Source organism: Martes martes (genome assembly GCF_963455335.1).
Source record: "Martes martes genome assembly, chromosome: 9".
NCBI lineage: Eukaryota > Metazoa > Chordata > Mammalia > Carnivora > Mustelidae > Martes > Martes martes.
Window position 1 is genome coordinate 114305509 of NC_137896.1, and position 23031 is coordinate 114328539.

Consider the following 23031-nt stretch of genomic DNA (forward strand, 5'->3'; position numbering starts at 1 on the left):
CAGGCTGGCTGGGAGCTGGAGGAGAGCAGAGAGTGGGGAGTTGTGCAGGAGAGGGGTGGAGGCAGGGGAAGGTTGGCAATGAAGTCAGGGAAAGGGCCTTGGGAGAGGGGGGCCTCTCCTGACAGAATGAGCTGCTTTCCCTTTCCTTGCATCTGTGTAAGTCTGTTGCCTTCCTTATCCTCCCAGGGAAAGAATCCCTCTGGGAAAGAGATTAAGCTCTTCTTAGAGCTCCTCTTTCACAAGGAAAGATGCTGAGTTTCTTTAAACACAAGCCATATGGTTGTGCCTCACAATAAAGGATTTAATTATATTTCTTTCCACTCACCTCATAAAGATGGTTTTATGTCTGTACAGCAGTGACACTTGTGAGAAAGAGGTGAAGGAATTGTTCTGAGAAACGTGTGACTGCATCCAAGATCAGTGAGGCCAGAGGGGAGACCAGAGCCTCCAGAGGAGTGAGCACCCACAGGCTTTGCCCTTTTCATGGTCTTTGTTTTCCTTCATCCCAGAGGCCCCAAAGAAAAGGATCCTTCCTTAGAAGGATGCTTTTTTTTCAGCATCGACTAGAAGACAAATTCATAAAATCAATTAAATTCCATTAATTGATTCATTAATGCATTTAATTATTAATGTAAGATTCCTATGCTATATATAGAATCTGGATACATATATACATATATATACATACATATATATATGTATGTATATATATGCTATATTCCTATGCTATATATAAATTTAATATAAACTGTGTTAAGTTGGGCACCTGGGTGGCTCAGTTGATTAAGCCACTGCCTTTGGCTCAGGTCATGATCCTGGAGTCCTGAGATTGAGTCCCTCATCAGGCTCCCTGTTTGGCAGGGAGTCTGCTTCTCCCTCTGACCCTCCCTCTTCCCATGCTCTCTTTCTCTCATTCTCTCTCAAATAAATAAATAAAATCTTAAAAAAAAAAAAACTGTGTTAACTTAAAGACATACATCGTATAAACTCTGGAGCAATAACTCAAAAAAGATATAGGTAATAAACTAATAGTGGAAATGGAAAGGAATCATAAGAAAAATTCAATCCCAAAATAATGTAGGAAAAGCAGAAAAAATGAACATAAAACAGATGGAGAAAATAGAAAATAGTGAGATGGTGAATTTAAATCCAACCATATCAGTAATTACATGAAATGTAATGGTATAAACAGTCCAATTAGAAGGTAGAAATTTTCAGACTAGATAAAAAAGCAAGATCCAAGTGTATGTTATATACAAGAAATCTGCTAGGGACACCTGGGTGGCTCAGTTGGTTAAGCGGCTGCCTTCTGCTCAGGTCATGGTCCCAGCATCCTGGGATCGAGTCCCACACCGGGCTCCTTGCTTGGCAGGGAGCCTGCTTCTCCCTCTGCCTCTGCCTACCACTCTGCCTGTGCTCACACACACACACACACACACACTCTCTCTCTCTGTCTAACAAATAAATTAAAAAAAAATAAATCTGCTAGAAATACAAATATCCAGGTTAAAAGTAAGTGGATGGAAATTATATATTATGATAACATTAACTAAAATAAATCTGGAGTGGCTATATTAATAGATCAAGTAGATTTTAGAGCCAGGAATATATTTTTAAAAAAAATTAATTCTAATATAGTTAACATACAGTGTTATATTACTTTCAGGGGTACAATATAGTGATTCAACAGTTCAATACATGACTTAGCGCTTATCATGATAAGTATGCTCTTAATCTCCTTCATCTATTTTACTCACTCCTCCCCCTACAAGTCATCATTCCATCAGTTTGTTCTCTTCTCTCTCTTTTTTTTTTTTTGCTTTGTCTCTCTCTTTTTTTTATTTCTTAAATTCCACATATGAGTGAAATCATATGGTATTTGTCTTTCTCTGACTGATATATTTCACTAAGCATTATACCCTCTAGGTCCATCCATGTTGTTGCAAATTTTATTTTATTTTTTTTATGGCTAAGTAATATTCTATATTTTTAAAATTATTTTTATTAACATATAATGTATTATTTGCCCCAGGGGTACAGGTTTGTGAATCATCAGACTTACACATATCATAGCACTCACCATATCACATACCCTCCCCAATGTCCATAATTCAACCACCCTCCCATGCTCCCCTCCCCCCAGCAAACCTCAGTTTGTTTCCTGAGATTAAGAGTCTCTTATGGTTTGTCTCCCTCCCAATCCCATCTTGTTTCATTTCTTCCTTACCTATCCCCCAAACCCCCCACTCTGACTCTCAAATTCCTCATATCAGGGAGGTCATATGATAATTGTCTTTCTCTGATTGACTTATTTCACTTAGCATAATACCCTCTAGTTCCATCCATGTCATGGCAAATGGCAAGATTTCATTTTTTGATGGCTATATATATATATATATATATATATATATATTCTTTATCCATTCATCTGTTGATGGACATTGCTGCTGTAAACATTTGGGTGCATGTACCCCTGGGGATCACTACATTTGTATCTTTAGGGTAATATCTAGTAGAGCAATTGCTGGGTCATAAGGTAGCTCTATTTTCAACTTTTTGAGGAAGCTCCATGCTGTTTTCCAGAGTGGTTGCACCAGCTTGCATTCCCACCAACAGTGTAGGAGGGTTCACCTTTCTCCACATCCTCACCAGCATCTGTCATTTCCTGACTTGTTAATTTTAGCCATTCTGACTGGTGTGAGGTGGTATCTCATTGTGGTTTTGATTTGTATTTCCCTGATGCCGAGTGATGTGGAGCATTTTTTCATGTGTCTGTTGGCCATCTGGATGTCTTCTTTGCAGAAATGTCTGTTCATGTCCTCTGCCCATTTCTTGATTGGATTATTTGTTCTTTTTTTTTGTTCTTTTTGTGTTTTATTTGTTCTTTTTTTGTTCTTTTTGTTCTTATTTGTTCTTTGGGTGTTGAGTTTGCTAAACTCTTTATAGATTCTGGATACTAGCCCTTTATCTGATATGTCGTTTGCAAATATCTTCTCCCATTCTGTCAGTTGTCTTTTGGTTTTGTTAACTGTTTCCTTTGCTGTGCAAAAGCTTTTGATCTTGATGAAGTCCCAATAGTTCATTTTTGCCCTTGCTTCCCTTGCCTTTGGCGATGTTCCTAGAAAGAAGTTGCTGCAGCTGAGGTCGAAGAGGTTGCTGCCTGTGTTCTCCTCAAGAATTTTGATGGATTCCTATCTCACATTGAGGTCTTTCATCCATTTTGAGTCTACTTTTGTGTGTGGTGTAAGGAAATGGCCCAGTTTCATTCTTCTGCATGTGGCTGTCCAATTTTCCCAACACCATTTGTAAGAGACTGTATTTTACCCATTGGAAATTCTTTCCTGCTTTGTCGAAGATTAGTTGACCATAGAGTTGAGGGTCTATTTCTGGGCTTTCTATTCTGCTCCATTGATCTATGTGTCTGTTTTTGTGCCAGTACCATACTGTCTTAATGATGACAGCTTTGTATTAGAGCTTGAAGTCCGGATTTGTGATGCCACCAACTTTGGCTTTCTTTTTCAACACTCCTCTGGCTATTCGGGGTCTTTTCTGGTTCCATATAACTTTTAGGATTATTTGTTCCATTTCTTTGAAAAAAAAGAATGGATGGGATTTTGATAGGGATTGCATTAAATGTGTAGATTGCTTTGGGTAGCATAGACATTTTCACAATATTTGTTCTTCCAATCCATGAGCATGGAACGTTTTTCTATTTCTTTGTGTCTTCTTCAATTTCTTTCATGAGTATTTTAGTTTTCTGAGTACAGATTTTTTGCCTCTTTGGTTACGTTTATTCCTAGGTATCTTATGGTTTTGGGTGCAATTATAAATGGGATCGACTTCTTAATTTCTCTTTCTTCAGTCTTGCTATTGGTGTATAGAAATGCAGCTGATTTCTTTGCAGTGATTTTATATCCTGACACTTTACTGAATTCCTGTATGAGTTCTAACAGTTTTGGAGTGGAATCTTTTGGGTTTTCCACATAAAGTATCATATCATCTGCAAAGAATGAGAGTTTGACTTCTTCTTTGCCGATTTGGATGCCTTTAATTTCTTTTTGTTGTCTGATTGCTAAAGCTAGGACTTCTAGTACTATGTTGAATAGCAGTGGTGATAGTGGACATTGCTGCTGTGTTCCTGAACTTAGTAGAAAAGCTCTCAGTTTTTCCCCATTGAGAATGGTATTTGCAGTGGGTTTTTCATAGATGGCTTTGATGATATTGAGGTATGTACCCTCCATCCCTACCCTGTGAAGAGTTTTGATCAAGAAAGGATGCTGTACTTTGTCAAATGCTTTTCAGCACCTATTGAGAGTATCATATGGTTCTTGTTCTTTCTTTTATTAATGCATTGTGTCACATTGATTGATTTGCGGATGTTGAACCAACCTTGCAGTCCAGGAATAAATCCCACTTGGTCATGGTGAATAACCCTTTTAGTGTACTGTTGGATCCTATTGGCTAGTATTTTGGTGAGAATTTTCGCATCTGTGTTCATCAAGGACACTGGCCTGTAATTCTCCTTTTTGATGGGGTTTTTGTCTGGTTTTGGGATCAAGGTAACTCTGGCCTCATAAAATGAGTTTGGCAGTTTTCCTACCATTTCTATTTTTTGGAACAGTTTTAGGAGAATAGGAATTAATTCTTCTTTGAATGTTTGGTACAATTCCCCTGGGAAGCTGTCTGACCCTGGGCTCTTGTTTGTCAGGAGTTTTTTGATGACTGCTTCAATCTCCTTACTGGTTATGAATCTGTTCGGGTTTTCTATTTTTTCCCAGTTCAGTTTTGGTAGCTTACACATCTCTAGGAATGCATCCATTTCTTCCAGATTGTCACATTTGCTGACATATAGTTGCTCATAATATGTTTTTATAATTGTATTTCTTTGGCGTTGGATGTGATCTTTCCTCTTTCATTCATGATTTTATTTATTTGGGTCCTTTCTCTTTTCTTTTTGATAAGTCTGGCCAGGGGTTTATCAATCTTATTACTTCTTTCAGAGAACCAGCTCCTAGTTTCGTTGATATGTTCTACTGTTTTGTTTTGTTTTGGTTTTTGGTTGGTTTTTTTTTTTTTTTTTTTTTTTTTGGTTTCTATTTCATTGATTTCTGCTCTGATCTTTATTATTTCTCTTGGACTGTGTTTAGTCTTTCTTTGCTGTTCCTTCTCCAGCTCCTTTAGGTGTAGGGTTATGTTGTGTACTTGAGACCTTTCTTGTTTCTTGAGAAAGGCATATATCACTATACACTTTCCTCTCAGGACTGCCTTTGCTGTGTCCCACAGATTTTGAACAGTTGTGTTTTCATTTTTTTTTTTTTGTTTCCATGAATTTTCTCAATTCTTCTTTAATTTCCTGGTTAACCCATTCATTCTTTAGTAGGATGCTCTTTAGCATCCATGTATTTGAATTCTTTCCAAATTTCCTCTTGTGTTTGAGTTCTAGCTTCAAAGCATTGTGGTCTGAAAATATGCAGGGAATGATCCCAATGTTTTGGTACCAGTTGAGACCTGATTTGTGACCCAGGATGTGATCTATTCTGGAGAATGTTCCATGTGCACTAGAGAAGAATGTGTATTCTGTTGCTTTGGGATGGAATATTCTGTATATATCTGTGATGTCCATCTGGTCCGGTGTGTCATTTAAGGCCTTGATTTCCTTGTTGATCTTTTGCTTGGATGTTCTGTCCATTTCACGGGGTGGGGGTGTGTGTGTGTGTTAAAGTCCCCTACTATTATTGTATTATTGTTGATGTGTTTCTTTGATTTTGTTATTAATTGGTTTATATAGTTGGGTGCTCCCATGTTAGGGGCATAGATATTTAAAATTGTTAAATCTTCTTGTTGGACAGACCCTTGAGTATAACATAGTGTCTTTCTTCATCTCTTATTATAGTCTTTGGCTTAAAATCTAATTTATCTGATATAAGGATTGCCACCCCAATTTTCTTTTGGTGTCCATTAGCATGGTACATTGTTTTCCACCCCCTCACTTTAAATCTGGAGGTGTCTTTGGGTCTAAAATTAGTTTTTTGTAGACAGCATATTGATGGGTTTTGGTTTTTTATCCATTTTGATACTCTGTGTCTTTTGATTGGGGCATTTAGCCCTTTTACACTCAAGGTAACTATTGAAAGACCTGAATTTAGTGCCATTGTCTTGCCTGTAAGGTGACTATTACTGTATATTGTCTCTGTTTCTTTCTGGTCTACTACTTTTAGGCTCTCTGTTTGCTTAGAGGACCCCTTTCAATATTTCCTGCAGGGTTGTTTTTGGTGTTTGCAAATTCTTTTAATTTTTGTTTGTCCTGGAGGCTTTTTTTTATCTCTCCTTCTATTTTCAATGATAGCCTAGCTGGATATAGTATTCTTGGCTGCAGGTTTTTCTCATTTAATGTTCTGAATATATCATGCCAGTTCTTTCTGGAATGCCAGGTCTCTGTGGATAGGTCTGCTGCCAATCAAATATTTCTACCATTTTATGTTATAGAGTTCTTGTCCTGAGCTGCTTTCAGGATTTTCTCTTTGTCACTAAGACTTGTAAGTTTTCCTATTAGATGATGGGGTGTGGACCTATTCTTATTGATTTTGAGGGGGGTTCTCTGTGCCTCTTGGATTTTGATGCTTGTTCCCTTTGCCATAATTAGGGAAATTCTCTACTATAATTCACTCCAATATACCTTGTGCCCCCTCTCTCTTTCTTCTTCTTCTGGAATCCCAATTATTCTAATATTGTTTCATCTTATGGTATCACTTATCTCTTAAATTCTCCCTTCATGGTCCAGTAGTTGTTTGTCTCTCTTGCTCAGCTTCTTTATTCTCTGTCATTTGGTCTTCTATATCACTAATTCTCTCTTCTGCCTCATTTATCCTAGCAGTAAGAGCCTCCATTTTTTATTGAACCTCAATAATAGCTTTTATGATTTCAAGTTGGTTAGATTTTAGATTTTTTATATCTCCAGGAAGGGCTTTTATTTCTCTACATGCCTAATATATCTTCCACGCCTTTTTCAATCCCGGCTAGCACCTTGAGAATTGTCATTCTGAATTCTAGTTCTGACATATAACCAATGTCTGTATTGATTAGGTCCCTAGCTGTCAGTACTGCCTCTTGTTTTTATCTTCTTTCTTGTTCTTTTTTTTTGAGGTGAGTTTTTTCACCTTGTCACTTTATCCAGATAAGAATATATGAACGAGAGAATAAAATACCAAAAGGGTGGCAAAGACCTCAGAAAAATGTATGCTAACCAAATCAGTAGAGATCCAAAACCAGGGGAGAAGAAAGGGGGAAAAATAAATAAAATAAAAAAATAAAAAATAATACATATATATTAGACTGGTGAATAGAACCAAGCCACCCACTTGATTCTGGGTTTAGTTTGGTCTCTTGGAAGAAATTGTCTCCCAAAATTTTAAAGAAAATAAAACTTATATATGTACAAAAATAAGGGTGAACATGATGAAGGGATGGAATATGAATGTAAAGATGAAAATTTTTAAAAAATTCTAGAAAAGGAATAGATAAGTTGGTTGGAAAAAGAAAATTTAAAAAAAAAAAAAAGAGGGAATGTGCTCAGGCTGGAGACTAGAACAAAGCCATGTGCTAGATTAGGGTATATTTTGATCTATTAGAAGAAATTGTATTCCAAAATTTTTAAGAAAAAAACTCCCTAGATGTATACAAAAAAATAAGGTTAAATACAATGAAGGGATAAAATATGACTGTAACAATGAAGGTTTAAAAAGATTTCTTTTAAAGAAAGGTATTGTTAAGATAAACTAGTTAAAAAACATCAAAAGAGGAAAGAGGAAAACTTAAAATTAGAATAAGAAAAAAAAATTAAAAGAAATTAACTTTGCAAGACTAAAGCTCATGCGGGGAAAAGCCATGCATTCTATGCACAGCTTTCCCCTATCTCTGGAGTTCCATTGTTCTCCTTGATCTGTGAACTTAGTCTTTGCTGGATGTTCTTGTTTATCCTCTGTGGGAGGGTCCTCTTGCCGTGATTCTCAAATTTCTTTGCCTGAGACAGAATTGTGCCGCTCTTGCCAGGGGCCGGGCTAAGTAATCTGCTCGGGTTCACTCTTGGAGCTTTTATCCCCTGAACGCTTTCTGTAGAGTTCTGGAGGATGGGAATGAAAATGGTGGCCTCCCAATCTCTGACCCGGAGGAGCTGAGAGCTCAGGGCTCCACTGCTCAGTGTGGCCTCAGGGAAAAGTGTTGAATCACTCCCGTCTCCCTGGTCTCCGGCCATTTTCCAAGCTCACCTGGCCTGTGACCGAGCATCTCTGTTCATGGTGCATGGCCCTGTTTGGAGTCTCCAACTTCCTCCAGAGAATGAAGAGGAGTCTCCCTGGAACTGCCACTTGTGGGGTCCCTGCTCAAAGAACAGTGGTCTGACTGTGCCATAGATCACAGTTTAAGGTAACCCCAAGCTGAGAGGGCACGGCTCCTCAGTTCTGCCTCTGTAACCAGCTTCCCTGCTTTGATACCTGCAAGCCTGCTATACTCAGACACCCCCAATCCTTCTGTGACCCCGCAGGACTTGAGACTACACTGTCCCCGCATGGGCTCCACCCCAGCTTAGCCTCTGGAGCGATGTCCCTCAGTGGAGCAGACTTTTAAAAGTTCGGATTTTGTACTCCATTGCTCGGCCACTGGCTGGGCGCCGGTCCCTCCCCCCATGGTCTATCTTCCTGTCGCTTCAAATTCACTTCTCTGCATGTCCTACCTTTCAGAAAGTGGTTGATTTTCTGTTCCTAGAATTGCTGCTCTTCTTCTCTTCTATCTCCTGTTGGATTTGTAGGTGTTTGCAATGGTTTGATAAGCTATCTAGCTGATCTCCTGCTACCTGATGTCATCTCAGCCTGCTACTCCTCTGCCATCTTGCCTCTAAACTCAATATTCTATATTCTGTATATTCTCTATATATCTACACATGCACACACACACACACACCCCCAACATCTTTATACGCTCATCTATTGATGGACACTTGTATTGTAGAGTAAGGAATATTATAAGTGACAAAGAAAGATATTACATCATGATAAAGAAGCCAATTTATCAAAAAGACAAACTTAATTTGTATGCATCAAATAACAGAACCTCAAAGTATATAGGTAAAAACTTACATAACTGAAGGGACAAATAAATCCATAACTGTAGTCAAATTTCAACACCTTTCTCTGTGGACAGTATGCATACACTTTCAAATTGATGGGGTCCATGATCAAAGGAGTGAGACTGATACAAAGCGAAGGTCAAGCAAAGATTTATTTCGTGCCAGCACCGAGAATTAAACTGACTGGCCAGGGCCATTTCGTTTTTTGTTTTTTTTTAAGATTTAATTTATTTATTTGATAGACAGAGATCACAAGTAGCCAGAGAGGCAGGCAGAGAGAGAGGAGGAAGCAGGCTCCCCGCTGAGCAGAGAGCCTGATGCGGGCCTTGATCACAGGACCCTGAGACCATGACCTGAGCCGAAGGCAGAGGCTTTAACCCACTGAGCCACCCAGGTGCCCGGCCTTCTCTTACAGAGAGAGCGACGACCCAGCTTCACAGACTAGCTTTTATGAGCAAAGGCCAAAGGCCATGTGGTTGAGCCTGGCCAATGAGATTGTCTCCACCTGGCCTGACTTGTCCTTGCATTCTGGGCTCTGTTATCTCCACCTGACCTGACCCGTCCTTGTATTTGGGCTCTGTTATCAGGGACTGGTCGATCATATTTTACTGGTTTCTTGGACTTGATTCTAAGTAAGTTCTTCTTGGTGGGGGGTGTGTGGGGGGGTGGAGGGGGTTGGGGAGCAGGGTCAGTTTAAGTTTTACTGCATAAACAACAAAATGGTTGTTCAACCAAGATGAAGTCACCCTGGCTAAGTAGGCCCTTACATTGCCCCCTTTTCTTTGGAGATTAGCAAATCCTTGACTTTTCAGCCAGTTCTATGTCCTCTTTTGTACAAATGACATTATGATGTTTATAATGCAGGGGCCAAAAAGTAACATTTAACAATAGGAGCAACAATGAACTCAATGAACTCATTGTTTTGAGTCTTAGCTTCAGTCCCCAATTGGTGGGGTCCACCGGCAGCAGCGTCCATCTCTGGGGGGCGTCTTTGTCCTCAGCTCATTTGACGTGACCCGCGTGAATCCAGGCCCTGATGCCATCTACTTTTATTGCTGTGGAGATGATCAGGATGACAGTAAATGGTACCTTCCAAAGAGGTTCCAAGTTTCCTACTTGGTGGCGACATATCCAAACCAAGTCCCTGGGTTGGTAAGGATATTGTTCCACCTCCGTCTCCATCTTAGTGTGTGCAGTTTGGATCCCTGCATGGGCTCTTTTTAAGACAGATTGTAATGCCTGCAGTGACTGGAGTACAGACTGATCAGTTATTTCTGCTAGGGCAACCTCTTGTAGCTGAGGGTTAGGCGTGTCTTCCGAACATTATTTCAAATGGGGTTACCTTGTTTAAGTAGGGTGTACATTGTGCCCTGAGGAGGGTGAAAGGAAGGAGATCCACCCATCCACTGCCAGTCTCCAGAATTAGCTTTGTCAAGGTCTCTTTAAGAGTCCGGTTCATTCTATCTACTTACATGGAGCTCTGGGGCCAAGTAGGTACAATGTAATTTCCAATTAGTGTCCAGAGCCTTGGCCAATGCTTGTGAGACTGAACTAACAAATGTGGGGCCATTGTCTGACCCGATCACAAGAGGCAACCCAAACCTAGGAATTATTTCTTCTAGTAGCTTTTTGGCTACAACTCCTGCCATCTCATGTTTGGCGGAAAAATCCTCTACACAGCCTGCTGTCCATATAGATGTTGGCAGTCTTACTCTTGGCCATCTGCAGTGCCTTGGTGAGTGCAATCAGCTCCGCTTTTTCCGTCGAGGTTTCATGTGGCAGGGCTGTCGTCCAGAGTTCCTGCTCAGGAGAAACCACCTCAGGCCCCGCATACCTCTTTCCATTGACCATGTAGCTACTCCCATCTGTGAACTGAATCATCTCCGCATCCGGGAGGGGAGTGTCTCTGAGATCCGGCCTTATTCTTGTGACCTGGGTTAGGAACTCCCCGCAGTTGTGTGGTCAGCCAGCTCCTCTGGCAGCAATGTGGCTGGATTTAGCACTGCCTGGGGCCAGAGAGTCACCTTTTGTTCGTTGAGGAGGAGGGCCTGATACCCTGTCACTCCGGCCTTTGTCATCCACCGATCTGGTGGAGTCCAAAGAAGGCCCTTGATAGCGTGAGTGGTGGTCAAGATGAGATTTTGACCCAAAGTCAATTTATTTGCATCCTCGACCAGGAGGGTCGTGACAGCAATTATGCTGAGGCAAGGGGGGAATGCAGCCACTACTGGATCTAGTTTCTTGCTAAGATAGGCTACTGGCCTTTGTCAAGGCCCCAGAGTCTAAGTTAAAACTCCTTTGGCCACCCCTGCCTTTTCATCCACATACAACTGGAAGGGCTTGGTAACATCTGGGATGGCCGATGCTGGGGCACTCAGCAAGACTGTTTGTAATTCCTGAAATGCTCCTTCTGCCTCAGCTGTCCACTCTACCGTAGTGAGTCCTCCCTTAGTCAGTTCGTAGAGAGATCAGGCAATCTCTGAGAACCGCAATATCCACAGCCTACAGTGGCCCACCATCCCAAAAAACTCCCTCACTTGTTGGGGTGTGGTGGGGTGGAGGTATCGGGTGATCACCTGTTTCCTGGACTCAGACAGAGAACACACTCCCTCATGGAGATCAAAGCCTAAATAAATAGCATGTCTCTGACAAAGCTGTGCTTTCTTTGCTGACACCCGGTTCCCTTTTTCCTGCAGAGCCTGTAAGAGAGCTCTTGTCCCCTGCAAGCATGACTCATAGTCCTCAGTGGCTATTAACAAGTCATCAACATACTGTAACAGAGTGACTCCCAGGTTGGAGGTTCTGTACTCACGCAAATCCTCGTGTAAAGCCTCAAAGATAGTGGGTGAATTCTTGAATCCTTGGGGAAGTCTTGTCCAGATGAGCTGGCCTTGGAACCCTTCCTGTGGGTCGGACCACTCAAAAAAAAGGGGGGGGGGCTGAGACTCCCTTGCTAAAGGTATGCAGAAAAATGCATCCTTGAGATCTAAGACTGTATAGAACCTCTAGAGTAGTTACAGTATTTACCCAAATGTAACCCAAGGTTTATCATTGGTTTAGCAGTACTTCCTGAGTAACTTAGCATCAAAGAGATCTCATTTACAATTCTGGGAAGGCAAAGAGAAGACCATTTACATTTTCTTCTTAACAGCAGATCAACCAATCCAAGAAAATTCTGTCCTTCTTGAACAGAGAGAACTTCAGTCTTACAGTTAGCAGAATTTTGTACTCCCAGAAACATCCTAATCTCTAGTGAAGACTAAATATTAACCAATTGTGAACTATTACAACAGAATTCTTAGAAGGCAAATTTATGAATCAGTTAAGCACAAAACATGTTTACCAACAGATTTCAAAAGCACAAACCTAGTTCCAGTAATCAATGCTTTAGCATTTTATCCCATTTGGTTAAGACCTAGATGTCCAACAAATTTAATTCCATTTGTCATCCAAGCAAAACTTTAAGGTTTCAGGTTACCAAAGACTTTGAAAGCTACTTTAACAATTACCCATTAAAACTTCGAGACAGACAATTAACCATCAGTTTTAGTTATCTCTTTGTTAACAGATGTCAACAAATAACATGAGCTTATTTGACCCTCAGTAAACTTTGATTGAAGTTTCACATTTACTGCTGTTAACTCAAAAGACATGTTCATCCTAATTAAACCAACAAACTTAACTTAGTTCAAATACTGATTTACATTCCACCTGGGCCCACTCCACTTCGAATGTTTACCTGAGACACGGGTGGGAAGATCGGAGTGTGGGGGGGGGGCGGTGTTAGGTCCAGGGGGTGCTCTTCTTGTTTCCCGACAGTGAAGAGAGAAGGATCCATGGTGCAGGAAGCACCAAGGATGGTCTAGAGGCCAGTTATGCAGGCCACACCCAAGTTGGTGCAGAAACAGAATGGGAAAAGAGAAGAACAAAGTGCTGCAGAAGGCAGAGAAAGGGCTCCCAGCCTTAGAGCTCATCAGCCCCAACAGAGGAGCAGACACCATGCTTTCCCGTCAGCAAGAGGGAGGGGCTAGGCAGTCCACGGTCGGGCCAGAGAAGACAGGGAACTTCCCCGAAACAAAGGGAGTTTCAGCAACTGCTTGGGAATATCCCTTAAAGTCTCTGTCTTGAGTTAGACCAACCCCAGTTGGCTCCAGTTATAGCCCTTAACACAAGAAATGAGTGAGGGAGAAGCCCCACATCTATTAGGAACTGAGAGATAAAAGTCAGAGTCCCCTTACTCTCTGCTTGCCCCATTCTTTCAAACACAACAAACAACACAACAGACAACAAAAAGACAAGACAAAGACAACCGCAGACCCAGTGGCCCTTACCCAGAACCTGCTGCTGGTGGGGATTTTCTCAGTCCCCTGACCGCCTAGGGGGACTCGAACCCCCTGGCGATCTACCAGTGGAGGGATTGGGTGTCCCCACATCCACTCTAGCCCTGGGGAGCAATACTGCGTCCAGTTTCTCCCTGGTGGGCCATACCCCTGGAATCAAACCGACCGACCAGGGCCATCTCTTACAGAGATGGCGACGACCCCTCAGCTTCACAGACTAGCTTTTATAGAGCAAAGGCCATGTGGTTGAGCCTGGCCTATGAGATTGTCTCCACCTGGCCTGACTCGTCCTTGTGTTCTGGGTTCTGTTATCTCCACCTGACCTGACCCGTCCTTGTATTTGGGCTCTGTTATCAGGGACTGGTCGACCATATTTTACTGGTTTCTTGGACTTGCTTCTAAGTAAGTTCCTCTTGGCAAAGGGGGGGGGGCAGGGTCAGTTTAAGTTTTACTGCATAAACAACAAAATGGCTGTTCAACCGAGATGGAGTCTCCCTAGCTAAGTAGGCCCTTACAAAATTACCTATATGTCAAAGCAGAACTTACACAGTAAATTAGAATGTTTTAAATCAGGGATGCCTGGCTGTCAGCCTTGATCTCAGGGTTATGAGTTCAAGACCCATTTTTCAAAATGAAAATGAAAAATATGACATATCAAAATCTGTGATATGGGACATCCACAAATGGTCATGATTTAAAAATCAGGACTGAATCTATAACTAAAATACAAGAAAAATATATGAAACAATGTTCGAATGTTGAAAAGAGACAGTGCCTGACAGTGGTTACTGAGCAAAGGGAAATAAACAAGATGAGCCCACAATTTCCTCAGCTTATTGGTTAAAAAATTTTTTTCCAAGCCACAACACAGGGAAGGGAAACCCAAACAGAGGCTGATGGTCTCCTTGAGTTGATAAGACAGAGCCAAGGATTTGGGAGAGCCAGGGTAGCTGGAATTCTGAGGGCAGAGTTATTTAGAAGAGTCTGGGAAGGGTTCACAAAAGCAGCACATAGACTAGTTCCTCCTTACAGCCCTTATGAAGCCAGAGATGAATTTTAAAGATGGACAAAACTCTCAATATATTTAGTTGCAAATTTGGGATAGAAAATTTTGAAGTTGGGGGCACCTGGGTGGGTTAGTTGGTTAGATGTCTGCCTTCAGCTTGGATCATGATCCCAGTGTCCCGGGATGGGGCTCCACGTTGGGCTCCCTGCTCTATGAGGAGCCTGCTTATCCCTTTCCCACTCCCCTGCTTGTGCTGTCTCTCTCTGTCAAATAAGGAAATAAAATCTTAAAAAAGGAGAAAATTTCAAAGATGAAAATAAGGACTGTTGTCGTATATATAGTAGTCATTTGGACCCTAGGGACTCTATGTTTTTTATCTGGTCTTCTCAATTTGGCTGAAGTCTGCTCTTCCCCCACAAACAAAGCATTCTTCTTCCCAAATTTACAGGTGCTATGAGTACTCTAACCCTTCCCAAGTGGGGGTACTTGACTACTAGCTGAATTATTAGCAGAGCCTAATATGGCTGAAGTGCCATCACACTTTGTCAACAGTTCTAATACACTCTCTTCTTCATTGTAAAAGCCTTGGGGGGGGGGGAAGCCTTAGAAATATATTAGGTAGATTTTTTCCTATCTGGCACCAGTTAAATAGATTCCTTATTTTCCTCTAGCCTATAAGAATCATAGTTAAAACTTAGATGCTTGGTATCTTTGAAGACAAGTCATATCAAACTTTTCATTCATTCATTCAGCAAATCTATATTGAGACAACAGGATATCCACATGCAGGAGAATGGACTTGAACCCCTATCTCACGCAATAAACAAAAATTAACTGAAAGTGAGTTATGAAGGTAAAAGTAAGCACTAAAATACAAAAACACGTAGAAGCAAAACAGGAATAAATCTTTATGATGTTGGGTTAGGCAATGATTTCTTAGAAATGACACTAAAAATGCAAGCAATAAAAGAAGATTGGCAAGTGGGATTTTATCCAAATTACAAATTTGTACTTCAAAGGACACTGCCAAGAAAGTAAAATGGCAACGGAAAGGCTGCGAAGCAGTATTTGCAAATCATGTATCTGATAAGGGATTTATATCCAGAATACATAAAGAACCTTTACAACTCAATAATAAATAGACAAATAACCCAATAAAAAAGGATAAAAGATTTGAATCGACATTTCTTCACGGAAGATATAGAAATGTCCAATAAAGATATAAAATATGCTCAACATCATTAATCATCAGGGAAATGCAAATCAAAACCACAGTGAGATACCATTTCACGCTTATCAGAGTATCTACAATTTAAGGAGACAGACAATAACAAGTGAGGAGATGGGAAGAAATCAGAACCCTCATTCACTGTTAGTGGGAATATAAAATGGTGCCACATCTTTGGAAAACAGTTTGGCAGTTGCTGAAAATGTTAAATATAGGGTTACTATATAATCAAGCTACTCCTAGGTACCTATCTACCTTTACTTGGGTTTAAAGCGCTAAGTAATCTGAAATGACAGTTACGGATCACTTGGCAGAGATTAGGTGGGCTGACACTATCACACGGCAGAGAAAGTGCAGAGGAGGAGCCTGCCCAGGAGGGACTGAGCAGTGCTCGGAGTGCCCTCTAGTGGGAGTTGCCTAGATGTGCAGAAAGGGCCGTGGACAATGGGAAGTTGAATTGAGAACTCTGGGTATCCCGGCAAGTGGGGAGAGAGGCCAGAAAGGAAACAAGGAGTAAACTTCAAGGGAGAGAGATTTGATTCATCATAAGGAAGACAGCAAACCTGGTTGTCAGCTCCTCATCACTGGAGTGTTCGGGAAGAGGCTGGAAGATGACTTGGTGGTGAAGGTCAGGTGGAGTGGAACCTGGGGACTGGACTAGTGTTCTCCAAACCCCGCTCTGAGTTTGTGACTCTGAGTGCTAGGCATTTGGGCAGTATTCTGGGCTGACAAATTTCCCTGGGCCAATCTGGCCTGTCGTTCCAGGCGGTTTATGGGAATCCGAATAGGGTCTCTCCAGGCATCAATAATTCAGTTGCATTGAGCTCTGAAACTAATCGAGTAACATCTGGATATGAGTTGATGGAAGAATGCAGAATTGAAGAAGTTTAGTTCAATTCCAGGGAAAACAGAACCCGCCTGAAGCACCAAATTCTGGGCAACAAAACTTAGCTACTTGCACTCAGGGGAGCTGGTGGAAAAAAAAAGATGGAAAAACTGTGATACATGAGAGGAGACTTCTAGGAAGATGGTATATTAGTGACTCGATTATGCAAATCAGCTTATTAGACAAAAATTTTTATGTTTTATTCATTTTTAGGGGAAGAACAACATTATAAGGTGGCAAAATGATTATTAGAGTTGTCTTTTCCATATCAACTTGAGGAGAAATACTTTATTTGCAATAAACTGTACCTCTTTGGAAAAAAACAAACAAACTGTACCTCTTTGAAGTGTTAAATACCACGAGTTTGACAGTTACATACACCCATGAAATTACCCCTTCAATCAAGATACAGACTATTTCCTCATTCCCAAAAGATTCCTCATGCCTTTTTGCAAGCATCCTTCCCTCCACTCCTCATCACAGACAGTCACTGATAGGCTTTTTTTTCACTGTAGGTTAGTTTGCATTTTACCTAAATGGAATCATACACTGTGCACTCTATTGTATGTGGTTTCTGTCACTCAGCGGAATGGCCCTGGGATCCATCAGTGTGATTAGTTGATTCCTTATTATTGCCAAATTATTGCATTCAATTTGCCCAAATATATTGTGTTTTATTTACCATTTCACACACTGATGGATTTTCAGGCTCTTTCTAGTTTTGGACAGATATAAATAAGGCAGCTATAAATATTTGTGTACAGATTTGTGTGTGAACAGAAGTTTCAGTTCTCTTGGGTAAATACATAGGATTGGGTTGTGGATTACGTTGCACAAATGTTTGTTAAGAAACTGCCAAACCGATTTTCCAAAGTGGTTACATTATTCTGTGTTGCGGGGAACAACGTATTAGAGTTCCAGTTCTGCATCTTCATTAGGACTTGATATTGTTACTTTAAAGAAACCAACCTTTTTTTTTTTTTTTTTAGAGACTTTATTTATTTATTCGACAGACAGAGATCACAAGTAGGCAGAGAGGCAGGAAGAGAGAGAGAGAGGGAAGCAGGCTCCTTGCTGAGCAAAGAGCCTGATGTGGGGCTGGATCCCAGGAACCTGGGATCATGACACGAACCAAAGGCAGGGGTTTAACCCACTGAGCCAGCCAGGAGCCCCAAGAAACCAATCTTAATAGGTATAGTAATAGACCAATATAATAATATAGTAATATAGTAATTTAAAAAATGTTTTTATATTCGTATTTTCTAAATGACTAATGATGGTATCTTTCCATATGCTTGTTTGTCATCTGTTTTCCTTACTGGTGACGTTTTTTGAATCATTTGCATTTAAAAGAACTTGGGTTGTTCTCGTTGTGGAGTTTTGAGAGTTATTTATATATTTAGAGTAAATGGTTTGTCAAAGGTATGTATTGAAAATATTTTCTCACAGTCTGTGGCTTATCTTTTTATTATTTTTAAAGTGTCTTTAACATAAAAAATTTTAGCTTTGATGGAGTCTAATATATTTTTTCTTTTATGGATCATACTCCTTAGATAGTACCATACCTAAGAACTTTTTCCTTAAACGAAGGATTTTTTTCCTCTATGTTTTCTTCTAGATATTTTATAGCTTTGTGTTTTTTTCATTTAGGTCTATAATCCACTTTGAGTAGATTTTTTTGAGTTTTTTTTTTCTCTAAGATGTGAGGTATGAGTCGAGGTTAACATCTTTTACATATGAATTTTTAGAAAATTTATAAATATCTTTCTGTTATTGGTTTCCAACTTGATTCCACTGTGGTAAGAGAACATGCTTTGCATGGATTGAATCCTTTTAAATTTATTGAAACTGTTGTTATGAGCTAACATATGGTGTTTGCTTATAAATGATCCATGAGCCCTTGAAGAGAATGTGTATTCTCCTATCATTGGCTATAATGAGTTACAAGTAGAAATTAAATGCAAGTGATTAATAGTAGATCCTCTGTTTTCACTTTTTAAAAATCTAGTTGTTCTTATTCCACCAAATTCTGAGAAAAGAGTGTTAACTCCTCCTACTATGATTAGGTAGTAGGATTATGTATTATGTCCATTTCTGTTTTAATTCCTTATCTTTTTCCTTTCTAGTGATGAGTATTAAAGAGGGCATGGATTACAATGGAGCGCTGGTGTTGTACGCAAACAATGAATCATGGAACACTACATCAAAAACTAATGATGTACTGTATGATGACTAATATAACATAATAAAAAAATAAAGAAATTTGTTTATTTTAATTGATTTGTTTATTTTTTGTTATTTGTTTTTTGTATTTGTATTTTGTTATTTGTTAATTTTTTTTGTTATTAACATATAATGTATTATTTGTTTCAGGGGTACAGGTCTGTGTTTCATCAGTCTTACAGAACACCCAAGGTTCACTACAACACATACCCTCCCCCATGTCCATCATCCACCCACCCTATCCCTCCCTTACCCTCCAGCAACCCTCAGTTTGTTTCCTGAGATTAAGAGTCTCTTATGGTTTGTCTCCCTCTCTGGTTTCATCTTGTTTAATTTTTTCCTCCTTCCTCTTTCTCTGCTTTGTTTCTTAAATTCCGCCTATCAGTGAGATCATATGATAATTCCCTTTCTCTGATTCACTTATTTTGCTTAACATAATACCTTCTAGTTCCATTCACATTGTTACAAATGGCAAGATTTCATTTTTTATGGCTGAGTAATCTAGCTAGCTAGCTAGCTATATAAATATACCACATCTTTATCCATTCATCTGCTGATGGGCATCTGGGCTCTTTCTATAGTTTGGCTATTGTGGACATTGCTGCTATAAACATTGGAGTGCAAGTGCCCTTTCAAATCACTGCATTTGTATCTTTGGGGTAAATATCCCATTTCTATTTTAATTCCATCAGTTTCCCCTTCTATTTTGAGGCCCTTAGGTATAAATACATGATTGTTATATCCTATGAAAAGCCAATAGATAACTAACATTATGAAATGCCTTTTCTATCCTTGGCAAAATTCTCCTCTTATCTGAGTCTGTTTTAGCTGATATTAATATATGCATCATGACCTTCTTATTCTAGTTACATGATATGTATTTTCCCATGTTTTTATTTTCGATCTTTCTGTCTTTATATTTAAAATATGACACTACGTTCAAAAGATATCTCTTATAGACAGCATAAATTTGATTTGGGCTTTAAAAAAATCCATTTTGATCATTTTTGGCATGTTTAGTCCATTAACATTTGATATCACTAATATATTAGCTTAGATTTAGGTCTACTAATTTGTTACTTGATTTTTTCCCTCTTTTCACTATTCCCTTATTGTCTTTTTTTTCTGCTTTTTTCTGCATTATTTATATTCTATACATTTTAGAATTCCATTTTATTTTTTTAATTTAATTTTATTTTTCCATGTTCCAAGATTCATTGTTTAATGCGCCACACCCAGGTTTAATGCTATCCATTGGATTTTTACGGATACATCTTTGTGTTATATTTTTAGTTTTAAGGATTATAATATACATGCTTAGTTGTTCAGAGCCTCACCAGTTAATCTTAGAGGTAATTACTTAGAGCTAGTCTTATACCCCTTCACACATGTGTAATCCTTGCAATGGTGTAAGTCCATCCACTTATGCTCCCACCACGCTTTATGTTGTAGTTCTTGTATGTATTACATCTACGTGCTAGTAAACTCTATGAGACAATGTCAAAAGTTTGTCTTTAAAAAACATTAGAGGGCCAGTGGACATCTGGAGTAAGGCAAGTTAAAATGCTACAGAGCTCATTGTTCTTGTGCTTTAGCCATTTTTCTAAGCTTCATAATTGTTGTAAGCCTTTGGCTAATTCCCAGAGTGTTAAAAAAATTGATTTTGAGAATTATTGCCAGTGTTCTCATTGTTTTTATACAGATTTTCAGAGATCCATATTCTGCCATTCAGGAAGTGCCACTGTGGTCATCCCTTCGTGTCCGTTCCAGTGGTATCTTAAAGTCAACATCCCAAACGAACTCATTGTGTTTAACATCATCTTTTCTCTTTAATAATCTTCTTCTGCAGTCTGTCTCAAAGAGTAGCTCCAATACCCATCAGACTGCACTAGCCAGAAATCTAGAGGCTAGTCTTTATACTTGTTTCTTTTTCTCTCTTTTATCTCCCGGCCCATATTCCATCTATCACCAAGTCCAGTGCATATTATTTCCTAAATGGTACTTGAATCTATCCACTTGTTAGAATCTCCAGGAAAAGTATCATGGGCTCAGGTACTCAGAAACAGACTCCCAGGTGCTATAATAACCGTTTAACAAATGTACCCGAATCTGGGTCAACTCCATTTCATCATCTATCCCCTATTAGATTGCATGGCATCTTTTTTTTTTTTAAAAGATTTTATTTATTTATTTGATAGAGGGAGAGAGATCACAAGTAGGCAGAGCATCAGGCAGAGAGAGAGGGGGAAGCAGGCTCCCCGCCGAGCAGTGAGCCTGATGCGGGGCTCGATCCCAGGACCCTGAGATCATGACCTGAGCTGAAGGCAGAGGCTTAACCCACTGAGCCACCCATGTGGCTCAGTGATGGCATCTTTTAAGGGCAAAAACAGCTATCCCATTTTGGTTAAAATGTAATGCTTTCCTACTCTCTTAAGATAAAGCAAACATTCTTACCATGATCTCCAAAGTTCCTTCATGGCCCACACTAACTTTCACCAGAATGTAGTAGCATATATCCTTCCCTCTACCTGGGAAATATCCCCTCTTCTCTTGTTCTAATGAACTTTTGTTTACTCTTTACATCGGCTCTCAAGTGTGACTCTCAGAGATTTTTCCAATTCTCTGACTGTGCCACATAGCACCATGGACTTGTCCGTCCTATCAATTATTACAAGAGCAGTTTCACACTTGTTTATGTGATTATTTAATTAGTATCTGTCTCTTCTATTGGATTATAGGCTCCACGAAGACAGACACCCTTTTTTTTTTTTTTTTTAGACAGACACCCTTTTTAATGTTACTTGTAATCGTATCCTTGATGCTAATTTTGTGATCAGTAAACATTTGTTAAATAAATGAATCTTGATTAATCTAAAAAAAAAAAAAAAGCACTAGAGGGGCACCTGGGTGGCTCAGTGGGTTAAAGCCTCTGTCTTCGGCTGGGGTCATGATCCCAGGGTCCTGGGATCAAGCCCTGCATCAGGCTCTCTGCTCAGCAGGGAGCCTTCTTCCTCCTCTCTCTCTGTGCCTGCCTCTCTGCCTACTTGTGATCTCTGTCTGTCAAATAAATAAATAAAATCTTTAAAAAAATAGAGCATTCAAAAGAAATTAAGAGAAGAAATAGTTTTATTAAAGAGTACACTTATGATGAAAAAATAAAATGATAAAAAATACAATACTTAAATTTTGCTGTATTTCTGCACCTTTAACACACCATCTTTTCATCCCTCAATATGTGAATCATGGTATATGGTAATCAGAAGGTAAATTTTTAAATACTGCATATGTAAATTCTTTAAAAATCATTTAAAACTTAAGATTACATACTTACACATCATATATAATTTTATGCATATATAATTTTAAGCACAGATATACGATATATATATGTATATAAACTATACAGAATATATATATACATATATAAACTATTCATGTATATGTCTTTCTTTTTTTAGATAAAAGAGAGAGAAAAGACAAATGAACACTTTTTGTTTGCCTTAAATGTTAGGTTTAGGTGTTTGTTACATTCATTCATTCGTTCACTAAGCAGGAATAAGTAGGAAGCTAGTCCTTCCTGGGCATCATTCTCTTTCCTCTAAGAACATACAGTCTAGTTGGAAAGCATAAGCAAACAAGGTGTGAACCAATCCTTTCATTGCTTCTTTGGGGCTCACGTTGTGTATGCAGTGTGAACATATGAAGAGGGACCCTAAAGCTGGCTAATTACATCACAAACGGTGTTATTAATGATATCATACATTCTGTGATAAAACTGAAAGCATGTGCCAAAGTTTTCTAAGCAGACAAATTGGGTAAGAGCATTCCAGGCAGAAAGGACAACGTGTGTGAAGCTGTGGAAATATGATAGAACATCACAACTTCCTAGAATATTTGCCATTTTAAAGAGTAGAACAAAATAAATATACTGGCTCCCAAAAGGAATAAAAGAAAAAAAAAAAAAAAGAAAAGAAAAAAACAAAGTACCCTCCTCTCCCAAACAGTCCTGTCTATAAATCTCTGTACTTTCTCTTTCTGAATTTCCCTGTTGTGCTATTTCCCTTCAGCCTAAAGAGCTCACGGTAACATTCCTTGTAGAGCAAGTATGCAGGCAACGAACACCCTTAGTTTCCTGCTATTTGAAAATATCTTTATCTTGCTTTCATTCATGGAAGATATTGGGGGGGGGATGCAGGTATTTTTCCTCCTGTCAGTGCTCTAAAGTTA